Below are 21,469 nucleotides of genomic sequence, written 5' to 3' on the forward strand. Positions count from 1 at the left end.
TCTTAAAATGTGTTATCCTAAGGAAACTTTAAGCAGTGTGACATCTTCTCCAAAACACCTACAGATATTCATAATCACACTGTCCCACCTACTGTATAACCAGCCATCCTCAGGAAGATGACAGCCTGGGAGCATATTCAGTGTCTATTCCTTACTCTTTGCATCCAAAATTTTTTTAAAAAAATCAAAAATTTTTAAAAATGCTTGGGGCTGGTGCATGGGGATGACCCAGAAAGATGTTATGGGGCGGGTGGTGGGAGGGGGGTTCATGTTTGGGAATGCATGTAAGAATTAAAGATTTTAAAATTTAAAAAATAAAAAAACTAAAAAAAATAAATAAATAAAAAAATAAAATGAAATGGACAGATTCCTGAAAAACACTATACCACATTGAAAAGATGAATTGAAAATGTCAGTAAGCCCTTAATTTACCAAAGTAATTGAATTTGTTATTAAAAACATTCCTTTAAAGGTGAAAAAAAAATCAAAAATTTTAAAATTACATATAAAGTTGTTTTCTTACACAAAAATTAAAGATAACTGTTTGCTGTTGTTCAGGCACTAAGTTGTCTGACTCTTTGTGACCTCATGGACTGCAGCATGCCAGGGTTCCCTGTCCTTCACTATCTCCCAGAGTTTGCTTTTAGAGGAAGAACGGAAGAAGAACATCACCAAATGAAAACTCCAGCCCGAGGAGTTTATCTGAAATCAGAAGACTAGATAGCCTTTAAATCTGTGTTTTCTGTTTGTCAACTGGATGATATTGGACAAGCCACCCACCTCTCTGTACTTCAGTTCCTTCACTGTCTTGAAAGGTTCCTGTGAGAAGCATAGTGAGATGATATGGATTCCTAACATCAATACTCCTTCCCAGGCAATGGATACATTAACCCAGTTAATACAGACATTTATAAATCGACTGCTGCCTTGTCCCAGGGTTTCTTCCATCCTCCTTTGTTTAACCCCTTCTCAGTACACGCTTTTATGCCAGATCTTAACGTTGTGCCTTGACTTCCTTACCATTCCCATGTCTCTGTCTCATTCAGCAGCAGACATCACATTATCCCTTGCCAGACTCAGATCCAGCGCTCCCAGAGGAGACTGTTCACAGTCTGACTTTGGACTCTCCTACAAGGTCACTTGGCTGGCTCCAGCTCTGGGACTATACTCTGGTTGCCGACTAGCAACCACTAGCCCAATCCCATGCCCTTGGCCAGGGAAAGGGCTATGGAAAGTAAGCCAAAAATTGCTCTGTCTCTGCTCCACTAGCTCAACTGGTAAAGAATCCACCTGCATTGCAGGAGATCCAGGTTTAATTCCTGGGTAGGGAAGCTCCTCTAGAGAATGGATAGGCTACCCACTCCAGTATTCTTGGACTTCCCTGGTGGCTCAGACAATAAAGAATCTACCTGCAATGCGAGAAACCTGGGTTCAATGTCTGGGTTGGGCAGATCCCTGGAGGAGGACATGGAAACCCACTCCAGTATTCTTGCCTGGAGAATCCCTGTGGACACAGGAACGTGGCCGGCTACAGTTCGTGTGGTCACAAAGCGTGAGACAGGACTGAATGACTAAGCACAGCACATACTACATCCATGGGGTTAAATGTGGGGATGCTGGCTGTTAAGAAGCCAGTATCAGTGCTGTGGTGTCCACAGTGAAGAGCTGTTTGAGTTGAATATATGTTTGATAAAACACTGTGCTCTTTCAACATCAGCTGGTCGGCAGGTTTATCTCCCTTGCCGGCCACACTCTGAAATGTCCCAGGTCTCAGGACTCTAAGCTGCACAGAGCACAGCATTGGGAATATGTTTCCATGGGCCCCACATCCTAGACCATAAGGCATGTGCACAAAGGTATAGGTTGGAGTGGAGGGAATGGGCTCCCGGGTGGATTGCTGGTTCTTGAAAAGTAACTCACATACTAGAAATACTATGGATCACCCTAATGACAGAATGCCTGGATCACAGTGACACTGTCTTTGTCACACTGCCTGGGCTCTCAAATTCCCACAGCATCAAGGAAGGTAATAGAACATTCATTTCAGCAGGAGTTTTCCTGCCCAAAGTATACTAAAATCCTCTGTTTAAGAAAAGCAAAAGGTACAATTAAAGATACAGCTAAGGAAGACCACTCTGTGCACCCAAAGGAACCTCCATCACACTGGGGTTGAGCCTCCTTTTCAGACAAAAAGAATCTTCCTCACATCTCCTTCAGAGAAGTCCTAGGAACTTCTAGACTCAAATCGCATCCCAGTTAACCATTAATTTACAATAAAATGATCAAGTCACTTCACCTTCATGACTTACAGTTGCCCTTTTGTAAAATGAAGAGTTCTCTTTCAGTGCAAAAGTCTGTAATGATAGCTTTTTAAAGCAGTAAAAATTAAATTAGCCTTATCTTTCAACTTGATGTTTTATATTTGGAGTGAATTAATTTATTCTGCCAAAGAGAACTGAGAATCTCTAGCTTCGTATGCTCTACAAAAGGATTTTAAGCATCAGTGGCCCCCAAACTTTTCCCAATCCAATGTACTAAGTCTTGAAGCACATTCCTGTAAGAAACAACGCTCACGATCCTATTAAACACATGGGGCTTAGGAGTGTCAGAAAATAAATGCAGAGAGGGACATATGTGGATGAATACTTCTCAGGTAAATCCAATATGTCCTTCTCACACCATGCTGAGAATGGATACTACAGATAGAATTCACCCATGAAAACATATAAGTTAAGAAAAATGTCAAAATGAAAGAACTTAACAGATCCTAATTGGTAGAATTAGAACTGAATCATTATGTGGTAGCTGGTATAGCAGGAAACTAAGATAATGATCAACCAAAGAAAGGAGAATGTGAATGAGAAAGTCTTTGATTTTTAAGCTTTCTCAGTTGCTAAAATTTATTACAAATTATTAATGCTTGATTTAACAAATCAAATAATAGAGAAATGTGAAAAGAAAACCTTGGTACCCTCCTTTAAAGCTCTTTAAAGTCTAGTCCACTACAAGAAATATTTTAATGTGGGTGTATCAGTTCAGTTCAGTTCAGTTCAGTCGCTGAACTGACATGACTATGTCCGACTCTTTGCAACCCCATGAATCGCAGCATGCCAGGCCTCCCTGTCCATCACCAACTCCCGGAGTGTACCCAAACTCATGTCTATCGAGTCGGTGATGCCATCCAGCCTTCTCATCCTCTGTCATCCTCTTCTCCTACTGCCCCCAGTCCCTCCCAGCATCAGGATCTTTTCCAATGAGCCAACTCTTTCCATGAGGTGGCCAAAGTACTGGAGTTTCAGCTTTAGCATCATTCCTTCCAAAGAACATCCAGGACTGGTCTCCTTTAGGATGGACTGGTTGGATCTCCTTGCAGTCCAAGGGACTCTCAAGAGTCTTCTCCAACACCACAGTTCAAAAGCATCAATTCTTCAGCGCTCAGCCTTCTTCACAGTCCAACTCTCACATCCATACATGACCACAGGAAAAACCATAGCCTTGACTAGACGGACCTTTGTTGGCAAAGTAATGTCTCTGCTTTTCAATATGCTATCTAGGTTGCTCATAACTTTTCTTCCAAGGAGTAAGCGTCTTTTAATTTCATGGCTACAATCACCATCCGCAGTGATTTTGGAGCTCCCCAAAAATAAAGTCTGCCACTGTTTCCACTGTTTCCCCATCTATTTCCCATGAAGTGATGGGACCGGATGCCATGATCTTCATTTTCTGAATGTTGAGCTTTAAGCCAACTTTTTCACTCTCCTCTTTCACTTTCATCAAGAGGCTCTTTAGTTCCTCTTTACTTTCTGCCATAAGGGTGGTGTCATCTGCATATCTGAGGTTATTGGTATTTCTCCTGGCAATCTTGATTCTAGCTTGTGCTTCTTCCAGCCCAGTGTCTCTCATGATGTACTCTGCATAGAAGTTAAATGAGCAGGGTGACAATATATAGCCTTGACATACTCCTTTTCCTATTTGGAACCAGTCTGTTGTTCCATGTCCAGTTCTAACTGTTGCTTCCTGACCTACAAACAGATTTCTCAGGAGGCAGGTCAGGTGGTCTGGTATTCCCATCTCTTTCAGAGTTTTCCAGTTTGTTGTGATCTACACAGACAAAGGCTGTGGCATAGTCAATAAAGCAGAAGTAGACATTTTTCTGGAACTCTCTTGTTTATTTTTTTAATGATCCAACATATTTTGGCAGTTTGATCTCTGATTCCTCTGCCTTTTCTAAATCCAGCTTGAACATCTGGAAGTTCACAGTTCACGTACTGTTGAAGCATGGCTTGGAAAATTTTGAGCATTACCATGATTGTGTGTGAGATGTGTGCAGTTGTGCAGTAGTTTGAACATTCTTTGCATTGCCTCTCTTTGATTACAAGTAACATGACTTTATATGTAAATTAAAGACTGTGATATACAGCTAGAGTAAAGAGATTGCAGTATAGAGCTAGCTAAACCATTCCCTACTTTATAGCCAGGCTTTTGCAGCTTTTTTGACATAAAAATCGCACAAAAATAACGTAAAGAAATACATTTTTATGTATATCCCATGTCCTTATATATCTTACTTTTCATTTTGAGTTCAGTAGGTTCAGTTCAATGCCTCAGTCATATCCAACTATTTGTGACCCCATGGACTATAGCATGCCAGGCTTCCCAGTCCATCACCAACTCCCAGTGATTGCTCAAACTCATGTCCATTGAGTTGGTGATGCCATCCAACCATATCATCCTCTGTTGTCCCCTTCTCCTCCTGCCTTCAATCATTTTGTGTTACAGTCCCAAAACTGGTGTTGCTGGGTTACAGAGTATAATAGTTTAAATTTTCATTTAAACACTGATAGAATTCTTTCCAAAGAAATTTAAGCTGACGTGCAGTCTCCCTGGTTGTGCATGAGAGGAACCATTTTCCTACATTCTCCAACTATGGATGCAACGACCTTCCTAATCTTTGTTTACCTTAAAAGTGACATGGAAATAGCACTGTTGACTACTTGTGATTTTAGTTAATCATTTGCATTCAGCTTTCTCTGGTTTACCTGTTGTGCTCATTTTTACATTAAGTAGCTGACGCTTTTTAATTTGTGAGAATTTTTATATACAGCTGGCCCTTTTTATCCCCAAGTTCTGCATTTGTGTATTCAACCAACCATGGATCAAAATGTTCCAAAAGAAAAACTTCACAAAGTTCCAAAAAGCAAAAGAACTTGCAACACATTGGCAACTGTTTATAAAGTATTTACACTGTATTTACAAATATTTACCTTGTGTTAGTTATTATACATAATTTAGAATTGATTTAAAGCAGGGGTTCCTAACCTCCAGGATCTAGTGCCCACTGATCTGAGGTGGAGCTGATGTAATGATAATAGAAATAAAGTGTACAATAAATAAATGCACTTGAATCATCTCCAAACCATCCCCCCTACTGGGTGCATGGAAAAATTGTCTTCCATGAAAAGGATCCTTGGTGCCAAAATGGTTGGGAACCACTGATAAAGTAGACAGAAATAAGAGACTTGGACATCTGTAAATTTTGGAATCTGAGGGGCGTTTGGAATCAAAACCCCGTAAATACCAAAGGATGACTGTATTGACCAAACTTCCATTTGCCTAAACTAATTACACCTTTTCAAGAACTGATTTTTTTTTAATGTTAAACAATAAAGCTTTCCTTATCTCTACTTGCAATTCATTGTCATGATACTTTTCCTTAATTTTATTGAAGATCATCTTTGCATGCAAATAAGCATTCAGATAAGTCTTACTACTCATCATCTCACTACCTATAAATTATGAGGACCTTATTATCTATTATGTGCATGTGCAAGTTTATAACATAAGTTTGAACAAACATTTGATTTTTTCTTCTTAACAAATGTAATATACTGAAAACATCACACCTAAGAAAAAAATTAATGAATGATTCATTTTCAGATAGTCTATCTTCCACAGCTATTCAATCAGAAGAATATTTTTAAAAGGGTTCTTCCCTTTCTGATTACTATTCTAGTTTAGTGCTCAATTTCAATTCAAATTTCATCCCTCCTTCCCAATTCTTCCTTCCTTCCTTGTCTCACTTCTTTATTTCCCTTCCTTATAGTCTATTTTAAATAAATAGAATAATAATTTTAAATCCTATTTAAATTTCAGCTTCTTTTTTTCTCTTTTTACTTCTTTCATCTTATACATTAAATCATAAACATCCCTTGACAGGAAAAGTAGCAAAGAATATATATTCTTCTAATCTCTTAGGCAAAAAATATATTCAAAAGATTGATACATAACAAAGACTTTAAAGTACCTTAAACACATTTTGGACAATTAGATCAACTTGATGGAACATCATTTCATTGTTTTCAAAATGTATGAGTAAAAGCAGGGTGTATTATTTCAAAGAAAAAGGAAAAAAAGATTAATGAGAACAAGAGCAATGATGAATTACACGTGCCTGTGATAAAGTCTGTTTGCAAAGAAGTCTACATCCTATCAATCTAATGAAGAAACCTTAAAAAAAGAATTCAAAGACCTGCTTTAAAACATGAATTTTTCAAAACTTACTCCACAGACTTTATTTTATTTTAGATTTTCTTCATTTTTAACTTATCAGAATTTAAATTATAAAATATTGGCTACTCCTTTCCTGACACATTTTGATGACCTTGTTATAAAGGAGTATTATATTTTTAAAAAAAAAAAGGAGAGATTTTTTTCACAGAGAGATTTCCACAAGATTCTTAGTTTTTAATCATTATATCGCACACACTATAAAGGTCATTATCAGGGAATCAGATACTTAAAATGACAGACAAAAACACATGGAATAATACCTTAATTAAGGGTTAGGATATGGACCTACAGAAAAGCATAGTATCCTCTATATTACTATCACACAAGGACAACAAAACTATCAAATGACATATCTATTGAGAAGGTAAACTAGGCAATCCTGCATTGCCAAAATTACCATCCAATACATTTAAAAGAATTTACTATCACTTGTAAAATTTTGCAGACAAATAGACAAGGGTTGCAATCATCTGTTAGCTATAATGATACTTATCATTATTGTTGACACTGATTAAGCATTTATCTGCCTAGTACATAATGAATTTACTAGATTTCCAACCTTTTTCTCTCCCAAGACCACTGAAAATAATTCTTATTCCATGCATTCTACAGGGAGGAGGGGCCTAGTGGAACTGACAGACCTCTGCATTCCAACACCACCTCAGAATCATAGGAAGATGACAGCATCTACATCTTTAGATTGGCCTAGTGACAGAAAGCTGCAATCCCTGACTAACTGTGCTCCATAAACTTGCAATGACTGGTATCCTGCAGAGGTAATGGGTACTCTGCATTTTAATTAAGATAAGATCAATCCTCAGGAGTCTGCCTCAGTCTCATTAATGCTGCTGCATATCAGTTCTGAATATTCATTTTAAGGACCCATACTGAAGCTAAAGCACTTTGGCCACCTGATGCAAAGAGCTGACTCATTAGAAAAGACCCTGATGCTGGGAAAGATGGAAAGCAGGAGGAAAAGGGGATTTCAGAGGATGAAGTGGATGGATGGGATCACGGACTCAATGGACTTGAGTTTGAGCAAGCTGCGGGACTTGCTGACAGACAGGGAAGCCTGGCGTACTGCAGTCCGTAGGGTCACAAAGAGTAGGACATGACTGAGTGAATGAACTGATTGAATTTGCTCATGAAATACAGGATGAAAAAGAAGAGAGCTGTATAGGGAAGAAATCAATCCATTTGAATCTTCTTGAAATTGCAAGACGATTCTTGAATCTTCTTGAAATTTCTCTCAGTATAAGTATACCCCAAGCAATGGATACAGAAAAGTCTGAAATATTCAGTGCTGGCTGGTGAAACCTTTTGAAGGGCTGAGACAATAGTTTCAAGGATTTCCTGACCTACAATAAAGAGCTAACTGCATTATTAGAGAAAACAGGGAAGTGATAATGATTTTCCTGGAAAACTTTAGGGGAAAATTGAAGAATTGAGATTCACAAAGATATTTATTAATGAAGAGTTGAGTTCAGTTCAGCCGCTCACTTGTGTCCAACTCTTTGTGACCCTATGAATCGGAGCACGCCAGGCCTTCCTGTCTATCACCAACTCTCGGAGTTTACCCAAACTCATGCTCATCAAGTCTGTGATGCCATCCAGCCATCTCATCCTCTGCCATCCCCTTCTCCTCCTGCCCCCAATCCCTCCCAGCATCAGGGTCTTTGCCAATGAGTCAACTCTTTGCATGAGGTGCCCAAAGTATTGGAGTTTCAACTTCAGCATCATTCCTTCCAATGAACACCCAGGACTGATGATCTCCTTTAGGATGGACTGGTTGGATCTCCTTGCAGTCCAAGGGACTCTCAAGTCTTCTCCAACACCACAGTTCAAAAGCATCAATTCTTCAGCACTCAGCTTTCTTCACAGTCCAACTCTCGCATCCATACATGACCACTGGAAAAACCAAATCCTTGACTAGATGGACTTTTGTTGGCAAAGCAATGTCTCTGCTTTTCAATATGCTATCTAGGTTGGTCATAACTTTCCTTCCAAGGAGTAAGTGTCTTTTGATTTCATGGCTGCAATCACCATCTGCAGTGATTTTGGAGCCCCCAAAAATAAAGTCTGCCACTGTTCCCACTGTTTTCCCATCTAGTTCCTATGAAGTGATGGGACCAAATGCCATGATCTTCGTTTTCTGAATGGTGAGTTTTAAGCCAACTTTTCCACTCTCCTCTTTCACTTTCATCAAGAGGCTTTTTAGTTCCTCTTCACTTTCTGCCATAAGGGTAGTGTTAGAGGACTGTAAAATTTCTATAACATTATAAATATAGATAGATATCTACAGACATTTGCATTTATATCAATCTATATCTGTATCCCATATATCCCATACATCCTTATCTATTACATATGTGTATCTGTATGTATGTATCTATCTAGATCCTATTCATCTAGATTGATGAAAGAGACAGAGAGGCAGAAAGAATGAATGTATGAGTAATTTAAAACCTATACTCCCCTTTACTCTGGCCCCATATAAAATGTGACAACATCGTCTATTTCTTAAATGTAGCCCCAACTCACTATCTTTATGAAGTTGATAAGTTGAGTATGACAAAGATAGATGATACATCTCTATTATAAGCTGTTTGGAAGGCATATAACCTAAGAGGCAATGCAATAGACACAATTACTAACCTGTTCTCTGAAGGTAATAGGGCTCCTTCTATATTTCTAATATGTATTTTGATTTATCACAACTTGAGGGCCCATTTTTGGACTCAAAGTGATCCTTGATTTTCCCGTTCATATTGGCTTTTATCTTAGCTTATACTTTTAACTCAGCTTCCCCTAATGCTAATAATATCTTTTGTAAATCATAGTACAATAATGACATGAGGAAATTAACACTGATGCAACACTATTAACTAATCACAGATCTTACTCAAATTTCTCTAATTTTTCACTAATGTTCTTTTTTTTCCATTCCATTATTCAACCCAGGATTCTTACTTACTTGTAAGTACTTACTTACTTGTGCTTACTTGTGACTCCTTAGTGTCTCCATGTCTGACAGCTCTTATCTTTCATGACCTTGACACTTTTGAAGGGTACTGGCTTGTTATTTTATTTAACTTGTATGTGTTTGTTTTCTAATGATTAGACTGAGTTTACGTACGTTGGCAAAAATACCACAGATCTGGTGAGTGCATTCTACCAGTGCATCCTACCAGGAGATAGATGATGTAGATGCTGTTGATACAGGTTAACCTTTGTAATTTAGTTAAGGTGATTTCTAATATGTCTCCACTATAAAGTTACATTATAGGATATAATAATGTTATGAATACTATTATCATTATTTTGCTGCTCAAAATTTTCCAGTTTTGGTAGTTCTTTTCAATATGCTCCATCTTTAACTGTTTTCAGCACTTCCTTATATTATGACACCACAAGATATTCCAAGCTTCTCATATTTTTTTGTCCTAGTTGTGGAAGCAATTATTTCTCCAAGGAGCACTGGTGGCCATTATTGGAGAAAAGCTTTTAGAAACCATGATGATCTTAGCACTAAGTATGCTCCTCACTGTAAAGGTTTCATCGCATTGCTTATAGGCACTTCCCCACAAAAAGTTAGAAAATACACACTAACCCAAGCATACACGTCTACGTTTAATTCTCTAAATGTGTATCTACGTACCTATCAATCAATCTATGTATCCTATGAGTTGACACTCCTACCTCATATTCCAATCCATTAGAGTTCCTGCAAGCCTTCAACTTTTCCTTATCTATCTATCTAATCATCTTCCTCCACCAGTGAGTTACTTGGTTCTCATTATCTACAATAAATTTGGTTCAACTGTACTATACACAAAATATTTTCAGAACTGATAACCCACATCTTTGCAAAGAAAATGTTAATACAGTACTAAAATGGTTTATTATGTGTTTAGTCTTATAGATTCAAAACACTCTTTTTCAAGTTTTTCTAGATTAGTTTATCTCTTCCCAACTGTCTTTGGGGTGGTTGTATGTGGTAGATGACCTAAAATTAATGACCCAGTCTTATGCACTGCATTGACATCTGGTAAAATCAGGGTGGTTTAAATAGTCTAACTACAAGTTTCCCTCCTCATTCTGTGCTCTAAGCCAGTGACCTCCTTATCACAGGAGCAGGTTGCAGTTCCTAGTTATCGCTGAGGTTTCAGTTCTCTTCTAAGTGGAGGATTATTCAAACAAGCCGATCACATTCTCCCATGGGAACCAGGGAGCTCTACATAGATCTGTTTACTTTTCCTAATTTTTTATGACATTGGGTTGCTTGCTAAGATTTCCTATTTCAGCAACATCCAGGTATTTTAGCACATTTTGTTTGTCTGATATTGGGGAAAGGGCTGATGAATTCCCTTTGTTTTAAAAAAAACTTATTTATTTATTTTTGGCTGTGCTACTTCTTCATTGCTGTATGGGCTCTTCCCTAGTTATGACAAGTTAGGGGCTACTCTCTAGTTGTGATGCACAGGCTTCTCATTGCAGTGGCTTCTTTTGTTGTGGAGCACAGTCTGGAGAGCATGTGGGCTTCGGTAATGCAGCGCATGGGCTTGGTAGTTGCAGTTCACAGGTTCTTGAACACAGGCTCAATTGCGGCACATGGGCTTAGCTGCTCCACAGCATGTGGGATCTTCCCGGACCAGGGATGGAACCTGTGTCTCCTAAATTGGCAGGTGGATTCTTTACCGCTGAGCCACCAGGGAAGCCCCTGATGAGTTTCCTTTTATTCAAAGAACACTGCATTTCCCCCATCTCCTTTTTTCCACCTTCACCACCCAATGTATGAAAATATTTCTCCTGTTTGGCTTCCTCTTTCTTCCCCAGAAGCTATATATTTTAAAAATATACCTCTAATTCACAAATATTTTGTGTTTCCTTTCCTATGGTTCATGCTCCTAACTGCCCAGAAGTTTTCTTGGTAATTTCAGGCTTAGAATGGGCTAGTCTTTCACACAATTTTATTTTTTTTCTTTTTTTTTTAAAATTAGAGGCTAATTACTTTACAATATTGTATTGGTTTTGCCATACATCAACATGAATCTGCCACGGGTATACACGTGTTCCCCATCCTGAACCCCCCTCCCACCACCCTCCCCATACCATCCCTCTGGGTCATCCCAGTGCACCAGCCCCAAGCATTCTGTATTATGCATCGAACCTGGACTGGTGATTCATTTCACATATGATATTATACATGTTTCAATGCCATTCTCCCAAATCATCCCACCCTCTCCCTCTCCCACAAAGTCCAAAAGACTGTTCTATACATCTGTGTCTCTTTTGTCGTGTTGCATACAGGGTTATCGTAACCTTCTTTAGACCAATGTTAGGTCCCTTCTCTCATTTTCTTTTTCTGTCTACCCTGCAGTTTTACATGGATTATCTTTGCTCACCAAAAAGCCTAGAAGCAGGGCAGGGATGTGTCAGAAGTTTGCAAGGTCATACAAGAGTATTTGGTGATTTTTTTCTCTTTATTCATGGGTGTTTTGAAGTTTCAGCATTCTCTGTCTTCACATGATTCTGAGAGGATGATCTTTGTGTAGCTTTATTTTTTTCATCTTATATATTTATATATTATTATTGGGAGGCAGATAGCTAGGTGTCTGCAATTGCCTTCAGTCCTCAATCATGTTTTATAACATTTGTAAAGTTATATGGGCTTCCCAAGTACTTTATCTGTGTGGCTATTTACCCACCGAGCCACTTGGGTAAAGAATCCCCTGCAATGGAGGACACGCAGGAGATGTGGGTTCAAACCTTCGGTCAAAAAGATCCCCTGGAAGAGGGCATGACAACCCACTCCACTGTTTTTGCCTGGAGAATCCCATGGACGGTGGAACCTGGTGGACTACAGTCCATGGAATCACAAAGAGTCAGACACACTGAAGTGACTGGGCATGCGCACATGCTAAAGTTATATAACTGTTTATAATTGATGTTTCCTGTGCCAACAATTTAACATTCTCATCTCCGTCTGGGGGATAATTCCTGCTGGTAAAGGATGTCCAGAGAAGTTGATTCAGAAACTAATTAGTGTAGATTGTGCCTACAGAAAAAAAGAAGAAAAGTAGTGATGTCCTAGATAGTTAATCTAACCAGTTCTCTTTGTAAAACTGAAATATTAACCCTGGCTGACACCATTTGGAGATGAGAAAAAGACTAAACCAGTACTGACTAAACAGAATGTCTTCCTATGCATCCACTACTTCTCCTTGTGTGCTTCTTAATATTCTGTTTCATGAAGCACACAGAAATGAGTATCAGAAATAAGGATACATGACTGCCACTGCCATGCAGGAAACGGTAACTTGTTAACCCATGTGAGCTTGCAGTAGAATAGTTTCAGGGCAGTAATGGTTCATTTCTTGAAATTGAAGAGTCTGGTGAGTTTGACAGATTTCTCACTTTTTATGTATATTCAGCATCTAGCTTGCAGGAGTACCACTGAGAAACTGCATTTCCTTAGGTTTATGCTTGCAGTAAAAGGGGCTGATCCAGGCCTCACTTCTCTTTGACCTTTTGCTATGGAAGTCTGGTCCAATTTCAACTTGCCACATGGTAAACGTATGTGTCAGTTAACAAGGATGCAAATGTTTAAATGTGTATTTCAGCCTTAATCCATCAACCCTAGTGGGAATACAATTCAGCTTGTATTCTCCCTTGAAAATGATTCACAAAAATGGTTTATGCTTTTTATACATTTGTACCTCTGAGATCATGCAAAAGTATGAAACAATTTACAGATGTGCAAAATATTCCCCAAAAACAACCTAAAACGCTATTAATAATCTGGTTGAAAAGGAACTGAGATGGGAGAAACTTATCAAAACTGAAAACTGATGAAAAAGTCAACAATCAAGAACTAACCAAATTACATCACATTACTAGCTTCTTTTTACAAGTTGGTAATGGCAGAGGGGTAGGTGAGGATTAGAAACAGCTAGGTAGTACTCTTGCCTGGAAAACCCCATGGACGGAGGAGCCTGGTAGGCTGCAGTCCATGAGATCACGAAGAGTCAGACATGACTGAACGACTTCACTTTCAGTTTTCACTTTCATGCATTGAAGAAGGAAATGGCAACCCACTCCAGTGTTCTTGCCTGGAGAATCCCAGGGACGGGGGAGCCTGGTGGGCTGCCATCTATGGGGTCGCACAGAGTCAGACACGACTGAAGTGACTTAGCAGCAGCAGCAGCAGGTATTATTAAGTGAGCAACAAAAATTGTCATTTTAAAATCATTGTATATTTGATTATTTTATCAAAATTATGTCTAATTTCTAGGTTCCAACTAAATTAATGACACTTTTAGAGAAATATTTCTGTGATATTTTAGATAATACAATTGCTCCTAGGTGTCACACTTCAAGATACTAAAATGAAACTTAGAATCAATTTAGTCAAAGATTTACCAACCAGTCATTTATCACTGCTGCTGCCGCCGCCGCTAAGTCACTTCAGTTTTGTCCGACTCTGTGTGACCCCAGAGACAGCAGCCCACCAGGCTCCCCTGTTCCTGGGATTTTGCAGGCAAGAACACTAGATTATGTGAAACAACAAAAGAAGAGAAAAACAAAGATTTTCTTAGCCGATTTGAAGAGGAATTCACAGTTTAAGCACAGGGAGCAATTAAAACCTATGACTGACAGGCCAGGGCATCCAAATGACCAATTAACCTGTAACTTGATACACTAAAGCTTGTAAAAATGTCACAACAAACAACTTGTCATCTTAAGAATAATTTAAAAGGCAGTTGGATTCTGGAGGAACTGTAAGAAATTATAGCTCAGGCTCAGGAAATGTCTTTTCTGTTCTCACACTAAGCTTTAGAGACCAGATAGACATTGCTGAGCTGGGATATGACTAAAATGGGCAGTTTATCCATGTTCCTCAAGAACAGTCCAGTAACATGAAAATTCTCAGTTAATAGAGAAGCATTTCTCTGAATTATTTTTCCAGTTTGTCCTGGTATTTTAATGGATGGTTTGGATCTGTTGTGCTTTCTTTCTCTAAGAACTTTTTATCTCGAGGTAAAATGCTAGCTACTTATTTGTAACTTATTTAACTTATTTGTTGCCAAAACTACAGACTAAAACAGAGAAATAAATATTTTTGTTTGCAAGATTGTTTAGGAAGTATTAATATTTTTCACCCATCTTATAGCCTCCCTCCATCACTCTCTTTCTGTTTCAAGTGTATTTTTGTAAAAATAACACAATGTATTTATTTTTATACACTGAATTTTTCAGTTACAATCTTCTTTAACTTATGTTTGAATGTTCAAGTTCTAATTCAGTTCTTAGAATAGAGGAGGCAATAGCTGTATACTGAATTCATGGATTTCTAAGAATTATGTTCTTTCTTTGGAGGACGACAGAGAATGAGATGGCTGGATGGCATCACTGGCTCAATGGACGTGAATCTGAGTGAACTCCAGGAGTTGGTGATGGACAGGGAGGCCTGGCGTGCTGCGATTCATGGGGTGGCAAAGGGTCGGACACGACTGAGCGACTGAATTGAACTGAACTGAACTGAATAACACTGTTTCTTATCATAAAAATGTGAACCATTTTTTAAATTTACATAAACAGAGAGTAGAAAAGTGCCACAAACTGGGGGTGAGAGTGGTATGGGGGAAGTAGGGAGAGACTGATAAAAGAGTACATACTTTCAGTTATAAGATGAGTTAGGTCAAAGCATCCAATGTATAATATGGTGACTATAGTTGATAACACTGTATTGATTACCTGAAATTTTCTAATAGGGGAGAATTTAAATGCTCTCAAAATAAATACATAGAGATAAATGAGATGATGGATATGTAAATTAACTCAATGGAGGGGAATCCTTTCACAATTTTATACATATATGAAATCATCATATTGTATCTTTTTAATATGTTTTTTGCCAATTACACCTCAATAAGGTTGGGAAAAATTTAAAGTGACACATTTTAATGAAAATTTTATGTTTATTTTTCAACACAATAGTTTAATATATTTATTTGTACCCCATTCACATTTAGAATGACAAGGTATTTTTTCAGTGAAAAATAATAATGCTAAATGCTTTAGCAATGTGTTAATAGTTGCTAGAAGTCAATACAGATTGAAAAAAAGGTAACCTAAAAAAAATGATTAAAGCAAAAAAGCAAACGTTTAATAAATGTATTGAGATTGGAATTACCACCACTTACCAAACTCTGAATGCTGACTGTTTTGGAAAATGTTTAGCCTTAAATATAAGTATTACAATTTTCAGCATATGGGCCTATCTGCTTTTTTATAAATTTAATGTTAATTTTTGTCTTTTTATTATAGTATTATAAACATTAATTCTACTTTCAATTTTCAGTTGTTCATTGCTATACTACAGAAATACAGTTTTGAAAACACTGATTTGTATTGAGTAAAGTTCCTAAACACTTATTTCTTCCATGAGATTTTTATAAATTCCTTGTTTTTCACATACACAATTAGTTCATAATAAAAGCAAAGTAAAAATAATTCTATTTTTGATTTTTATTTGCCTCTTATTCTTTGCCTTATTGCACTGGCTAGCCAGTATAAGGCTGAACATCTATCTTGCCTTGCTCTTGATTTTACGATGTGTAGTGGGTTAAATAATGTTCCTCCCAAATCCATACCTATCTGGGACCTTAGATTATGACATCATTTAGAAACAGGATCTTTGCATATGTAACAAGCAAGACTTGAGACGAGATAGAGTGTATTAAGGTGGGCCCTAAATCCAGTGACAGTACCCTTACAGGAAGCATAAAATCATAGACATGCACAGGAAGCAAGTATGTGAAGATGGAGGCAGAGGCAGAAGTTATAAGGCCAGAATCCATGGAATGTCCAGGGCTACCAGAGGCTGAAAGAGGTAAGAAAGGTTTCCTCCTAGAACCTTTAGAAGGAGTAATGCCTTGCTGACACACTGACTGCAGGCGCTGACTTTCAGAACTATGGCAGAATAAATTTCTGTTGTTGTAAGCCACCAACTTTATAGTAATACGTTACAGCAGCCTTAGGAAATGAATGCAGGATGGAATCATATTTTCTTTCACCATAAATATGATGTGTGCTATTCGATTTTTCATAAATGTAGCTACTAGGCTTTAAAAGGCAATGTACCAGAGAAGCAGCTTCCCAAGTGGCTCAGTGGTAAAGAATCGGCATGCAATGCAGGAGCTGCGGGTTTGATTCCTACTTTGGGAAGATCCCCTGGAGGAGGGCATGGCAACCCACTCCAGTATTCTTGCCTGGAGAATGCCATAGACAGAGGAGCCTGGCAGGTTACAGTCCGTAGGGTCATGAAGAGTCGGACACGACTGAAGCAACTTAGCATGTATGCACATACCAGGCAAGAGGCAAAACATTTGGGGCCCAGTCAGGGTTAGAGAGATTGCACAGTAGGGTACTTTTGCATGGATTAGCCACGCCAAAACACAACCTGCAGAAAGCTGAAGGCAATATTTTTCAGTCTTGGTTTCAGTTCCAGAAAAACAGAAGAAAAATTTTTAAAGCATATGTCTCCTCTGACACAGAATGGCCAAAACAATCTTGAAGACCCAAAGTTGGAGAATTTACATTCTCAATTTTAAAACTTAGCACAAAGCTACAGTAATCAAAAGAGGTGGTGTTAACACTACAACTGACTTATAGAACAATAGCATAAGCATTAGAATTGAGTCCAGAGAGTCCAGAAATAAAGTCATACATTTATGTTCAATTTATTTCCCACAAGGATACCAAGACCATTCAATGGGGAATGAATAGTCTTTTCAACAAATAGTATTGGGACAAGTGGATAGCTACATACTAAAGAATGAATATGGAGTCCTAATGCATACCGCTTATAAAAATTAACTCAAAATGGACTAAAGGCCTAGTTAAAACTATAAACTTTTAGAAGGAAATATAATCCATCATCTTGGATTAGGGAATGGTCTTTTAGATTTTATTTAAATGTATATCAAAATTTCTAGAATCCCCACTGAAAGAATATAAATAGACTAAATGATAATAGAACAACACTGGAACAACTTACAAAAGTGTATACCTTCCCAATCAGTAACTGGAAAATGGCCAAAATTTACACTATTGACCATGAACTAAGTAAGCTTTGATCTTTTCAATCATGGTAAAAGGCTTGATACATTTATATATGTATAGATAGATATGTATTATCTATTATGTACATACATATGTATATAAATAGATATGTATTATCTATTTATGTACATACATATGTAATAAATATGTATCCATTCATAGAAAGGAACCAAAACCTAAAATGTTTATGTTAGGAAAGAAGACAGACTAAAAATAAATGACTTTAGTATTCACCTTAAGAATCAGACTATATCCAAATATGGCAGCAGGAAGAAAAGCAAAGAGCAAATATTTGTGAACCTAAACACAATGTCATGCAAGAATAAAGTAAGGAGTTGAATGTGGTTGCTCTGGATTAAAAGTTGAGGCAGGAGACACTATAACCCAAGAAAGCGTTGAGGCCAATCCTGCTATGTGCCAACCACAACCTACTTACCACACCTGTACAGGTCATTGCTTCCTTATATCCAAGCTGGTGAGAAACAGGACTCTCAGGGTGGATGACAGAAGGGAAGGAGAGAACAGACAGAATGGGGAGTGAACCTGAGATGATATCCAGTGCCTCTGCAACCTGAAATAAAGTAGTACTAGATGTCAGCCAGGACTGTGCTTTTGACATTTACCTGGAAAAACAGACCAACTGCTCCTCCGAAGACCTTGCACTGGCTCTGACTAGGGCATTGTGCATTGGCCATCTTTAACCAGGCTTTCAGCTGTGGGCTCTCAGCCATTACTAACTGCTTGGAATATTTATAGTTTTACTGTGGTGTTTTATGATGTATATCCTCCCACAGGCCTTGGTAAGTAGCACGGCTTATGAATTTATTGCATTTCAAAACAGATTTATATATTTCCTTTTGGCTATGCTTTATCGGGTGCTTACTCCTAAATAGACACATAGAAGATGGTGCCCTGTCTGGAGGCTAACTTGCCAATCTCTAAGTGCTAACGAGCGAAGTGAGAAACAGCAAAATATTTCAAGCTGAATGGAAATTCATCTTTGGATAAGCACACAACTGAGAAAAAGAATGCTGAATGCTTGCTTATGAGTAGAGAGTGTTTGTAAAAGAGACACTTGCCTAATGCTACCATACAAGCAGAGTTGGTGACTCACTTCTTACGTTCAACATGTAGAAAAAGAATTCACATTGTGGAATACTACACAAAATGCAGTCCTGAAAATGGGTTCCACATTAATATACTGTAATACGCCCTGAAAGGTTGAATCAACATAGAAATTGATAAAATAGTTTTCAGGAGCACTGGTTTGCAACCCAACATACTAATGAAAAAATTCTCTCATACATGTATGTGCATATATGTATACGTGTATTCATATACGTATTCACACATTTATATAGATACATACACACTTTTTAAAGTAACAAGAAATAAACATTTTCTGTTTTTATTACTAAAAGCCCTTATTAAAGAGTTGGACATGACTGAGTGACTTCACTTCATAGCTGATGTTTCTCCTCTCAGAATTATTTTTACATCATTTGAAATTTAAAAGTTATATTTTCTTCTACAACTTAGATAATTGGGACAGGGAAACAAGGTGTTTTTTTCTTCCCCTTTGCTTGGATTTTCTTTTAGTCAGGCATTTGGGTATTACTTCCTTCTAAGAAAAAATGTTCCAGAGAATAGAAAATAATTACATATATTTGGACTGAGGTAATTGAAAGTATATCTGATATAGGCTCTTCTATGATCCCAGTTCAGACTGAATTCACTAGAATGACAGCAGCATGGCTAAAGGGTTTGCAATTCAATTACCCATCAGTCAAGAATATCAGGAACAGTGGGTTTAAAAAATTTTTCTGGGTTCTTTCTGACATCTCCCTTTTGAAACAGCCAGCATCAGTATTTTTAGCAGTTTTAAATTTAAACAAAAAAAAAATTTTAATGAATGGACAAAGTCATATATGAAGGTAGATTATATCTTTGAAACAGGAAGAATTTTATAACATATTCATTTCCAGGCAATCATGCCATGTTTTATAAATGTATGAAAAAAAGATAGAAATCACATTCAAGGGCAACTTTTCTATGGAATTATAGTTTTATAGACTTTTTTCTTTTCATTTTGTCCTATGAAAGTGCCCTAAGACAGTGTCTGTTTCAGAATTACTCTCTTCATAGTCATAGAGAAGTTTAATCTGAAAAGTTACCAGCTAGTTATTTCATTAATATATGTATTATTCTTTATTGTGGTTGCCTTAGGTGGATCTGGTATTTAAGTGCTTCTAGGCATTATGAGTTGTTTACAGTATTTTTAAGTGCCTCTCTGATAGACCCACTGTTCCTTTGCAATACATTGAATATATTTCTTCTATTATGTGACTTTGACTTCTACTTGACAACTGGAGACAAAGGAAAGAAGCATATCTTTACCCTTGAAACCTGACCTGGCAGCTCCTCAACTGATGTCTGGAGATACCTGATAATTTGCTAATCAACAAACCAAGGTTTTCTTAATTTTTGCAGGATATTTTTCCTGGCTTTATTGAGATATACTTGACATATAATACTGTGTAAGTTTAAGGTATATAACATGGTGATTTCATATATATACATACTGTCAAGGGATTACCACATTAGTTAATATATCCATCACCTTACATTGTTACAATTTGTGTGTTTGTGCCTATGTTGAGAACTTTTAAGATCTACTCTTTCAGCAACTTCCAAATATAAAACATAGTATTGTTAACCATGCTTATCATCAGTTCAGTTCAGTTCAGTCGCTCAGTCATGTCCGACTCTTTGCAACCCCAAGAATCACAGCACACCAGTCCTCCCTGACCATCACCAACTCCCGGAGTTCACTCAGACTCACATCCATCAAGTCAGTGATGCCATCCAGCCATCTCATCCTCTGTCATCCCCTTCTTCTCCTGCCCCCAATCCCTCCCAGCATCAGGGTCTTTTCCAATGAGTCAACTCTTCGCATGAGGTGGCCAAAGTATTGGAGTTTCAGCCTCAGTATCAGTCCTTCCAATGAACAACTGAAAGGTTGTTGTTGAACAAAAAAAGATGGTCGGGATTCTTGGCCTCCAGAGGAGAAGAATTCAATCCGGGGCCAGAGATGAGGCTTGATAGCTCAGAGCTTTATGTAATAGTTTTAGAGAAAGCTTCTGACATAGGCATCAGAAGGAGGCAGAAAGAGTACCCCCCTGCTAGTCTTCAGCTGGATGTTACATAGTCACTAGCAGTCTGTTAATAAAAGAAAGGAATGTCTTAAAACTCAGAATGGCACCAGGCCCCTCACCCATAAGATGCATTTTGGGATAATCTTGGCACCAAATGGTTCACCCTGGGCCATAAAATGATTAACTTGAATCTTGTAGAAGGACAGATTACCATACAAATAGTTTCGTTTACATAGGTTAGGGCAACAGTATCTGGTTTGTCAAATAGGTTCTGAGCCATTAGGCAGGACCGACTTGAAGACAGAGTTTGGGGTAAATGCATAATGCATTAACATAGCTTAAGATAAACATTTCCATTAAAAAATGCATTGGTTAACTCAAGGTTTGAGAATAGTTAACTTCAGGTGAAACCAGGTGTCATTATGGCAACACAGTATTTTAAGGGAAACCTCCTTTTAAATTTGCATAGAGAAGGAAAAAAATATCACTAGTTTGTTTCCTCCTGGCACTTAAGAGAGATAAAAATGTCTGACACTTGCAGGCTATTTCCTTTGTATGGAGACCCCTGGCCTTCCTTCCTGTTACCCTCTCACAACCAGGACTGGTCTCCTTTAGGA

General features: G+C 37.8%; 1 long non-coding RNA gene across 8 annotated transcripts in view; it reads right to left on the reverse strand.

Moving 5' to 3' along the window:
- LOC138419530 (uncharacterized) overlaps nt 1-21,469 on the reverse strand; it is a 639,926-nt gene that overhangs the window by 186,723 nt on the left and 431,734 nt on the right. The window contains exon 7 of one of the 8 annotated variants that reach the window (XR_011249007.1): nt 18,134-18,268. The exons of 6 other annotated variants lie outside the window; for them this stretch is intronic. This is a non-coding gene — a long non-coding RNA (uncharacterized lncRNA). Of the gene's footprint in view, nt 1-18,133; nt 18,269-21,469 lie in introns of those variants that run through there. One more of the 8 variants, XR_011248999.1, reaches the window with a different exon arrangement.

The sequence above is a fragment of the Ovis canadensis genome, chromosome 1, assembly GCF_042477335.2.
Source record: "Ovis canadensis isolate MfBH-ARS-UI-01 breed Bighorn chromosome 1, ARS-UI_OviCan_v2, whole genome shotgun sequence".
In the NCBI taxonomy this organism is placed as follows: Eukaryota; Metazoa; Chordata; class Mammalia; order Artiodactyla; family Bovidae; genus Ovis; species Ovis canadensis.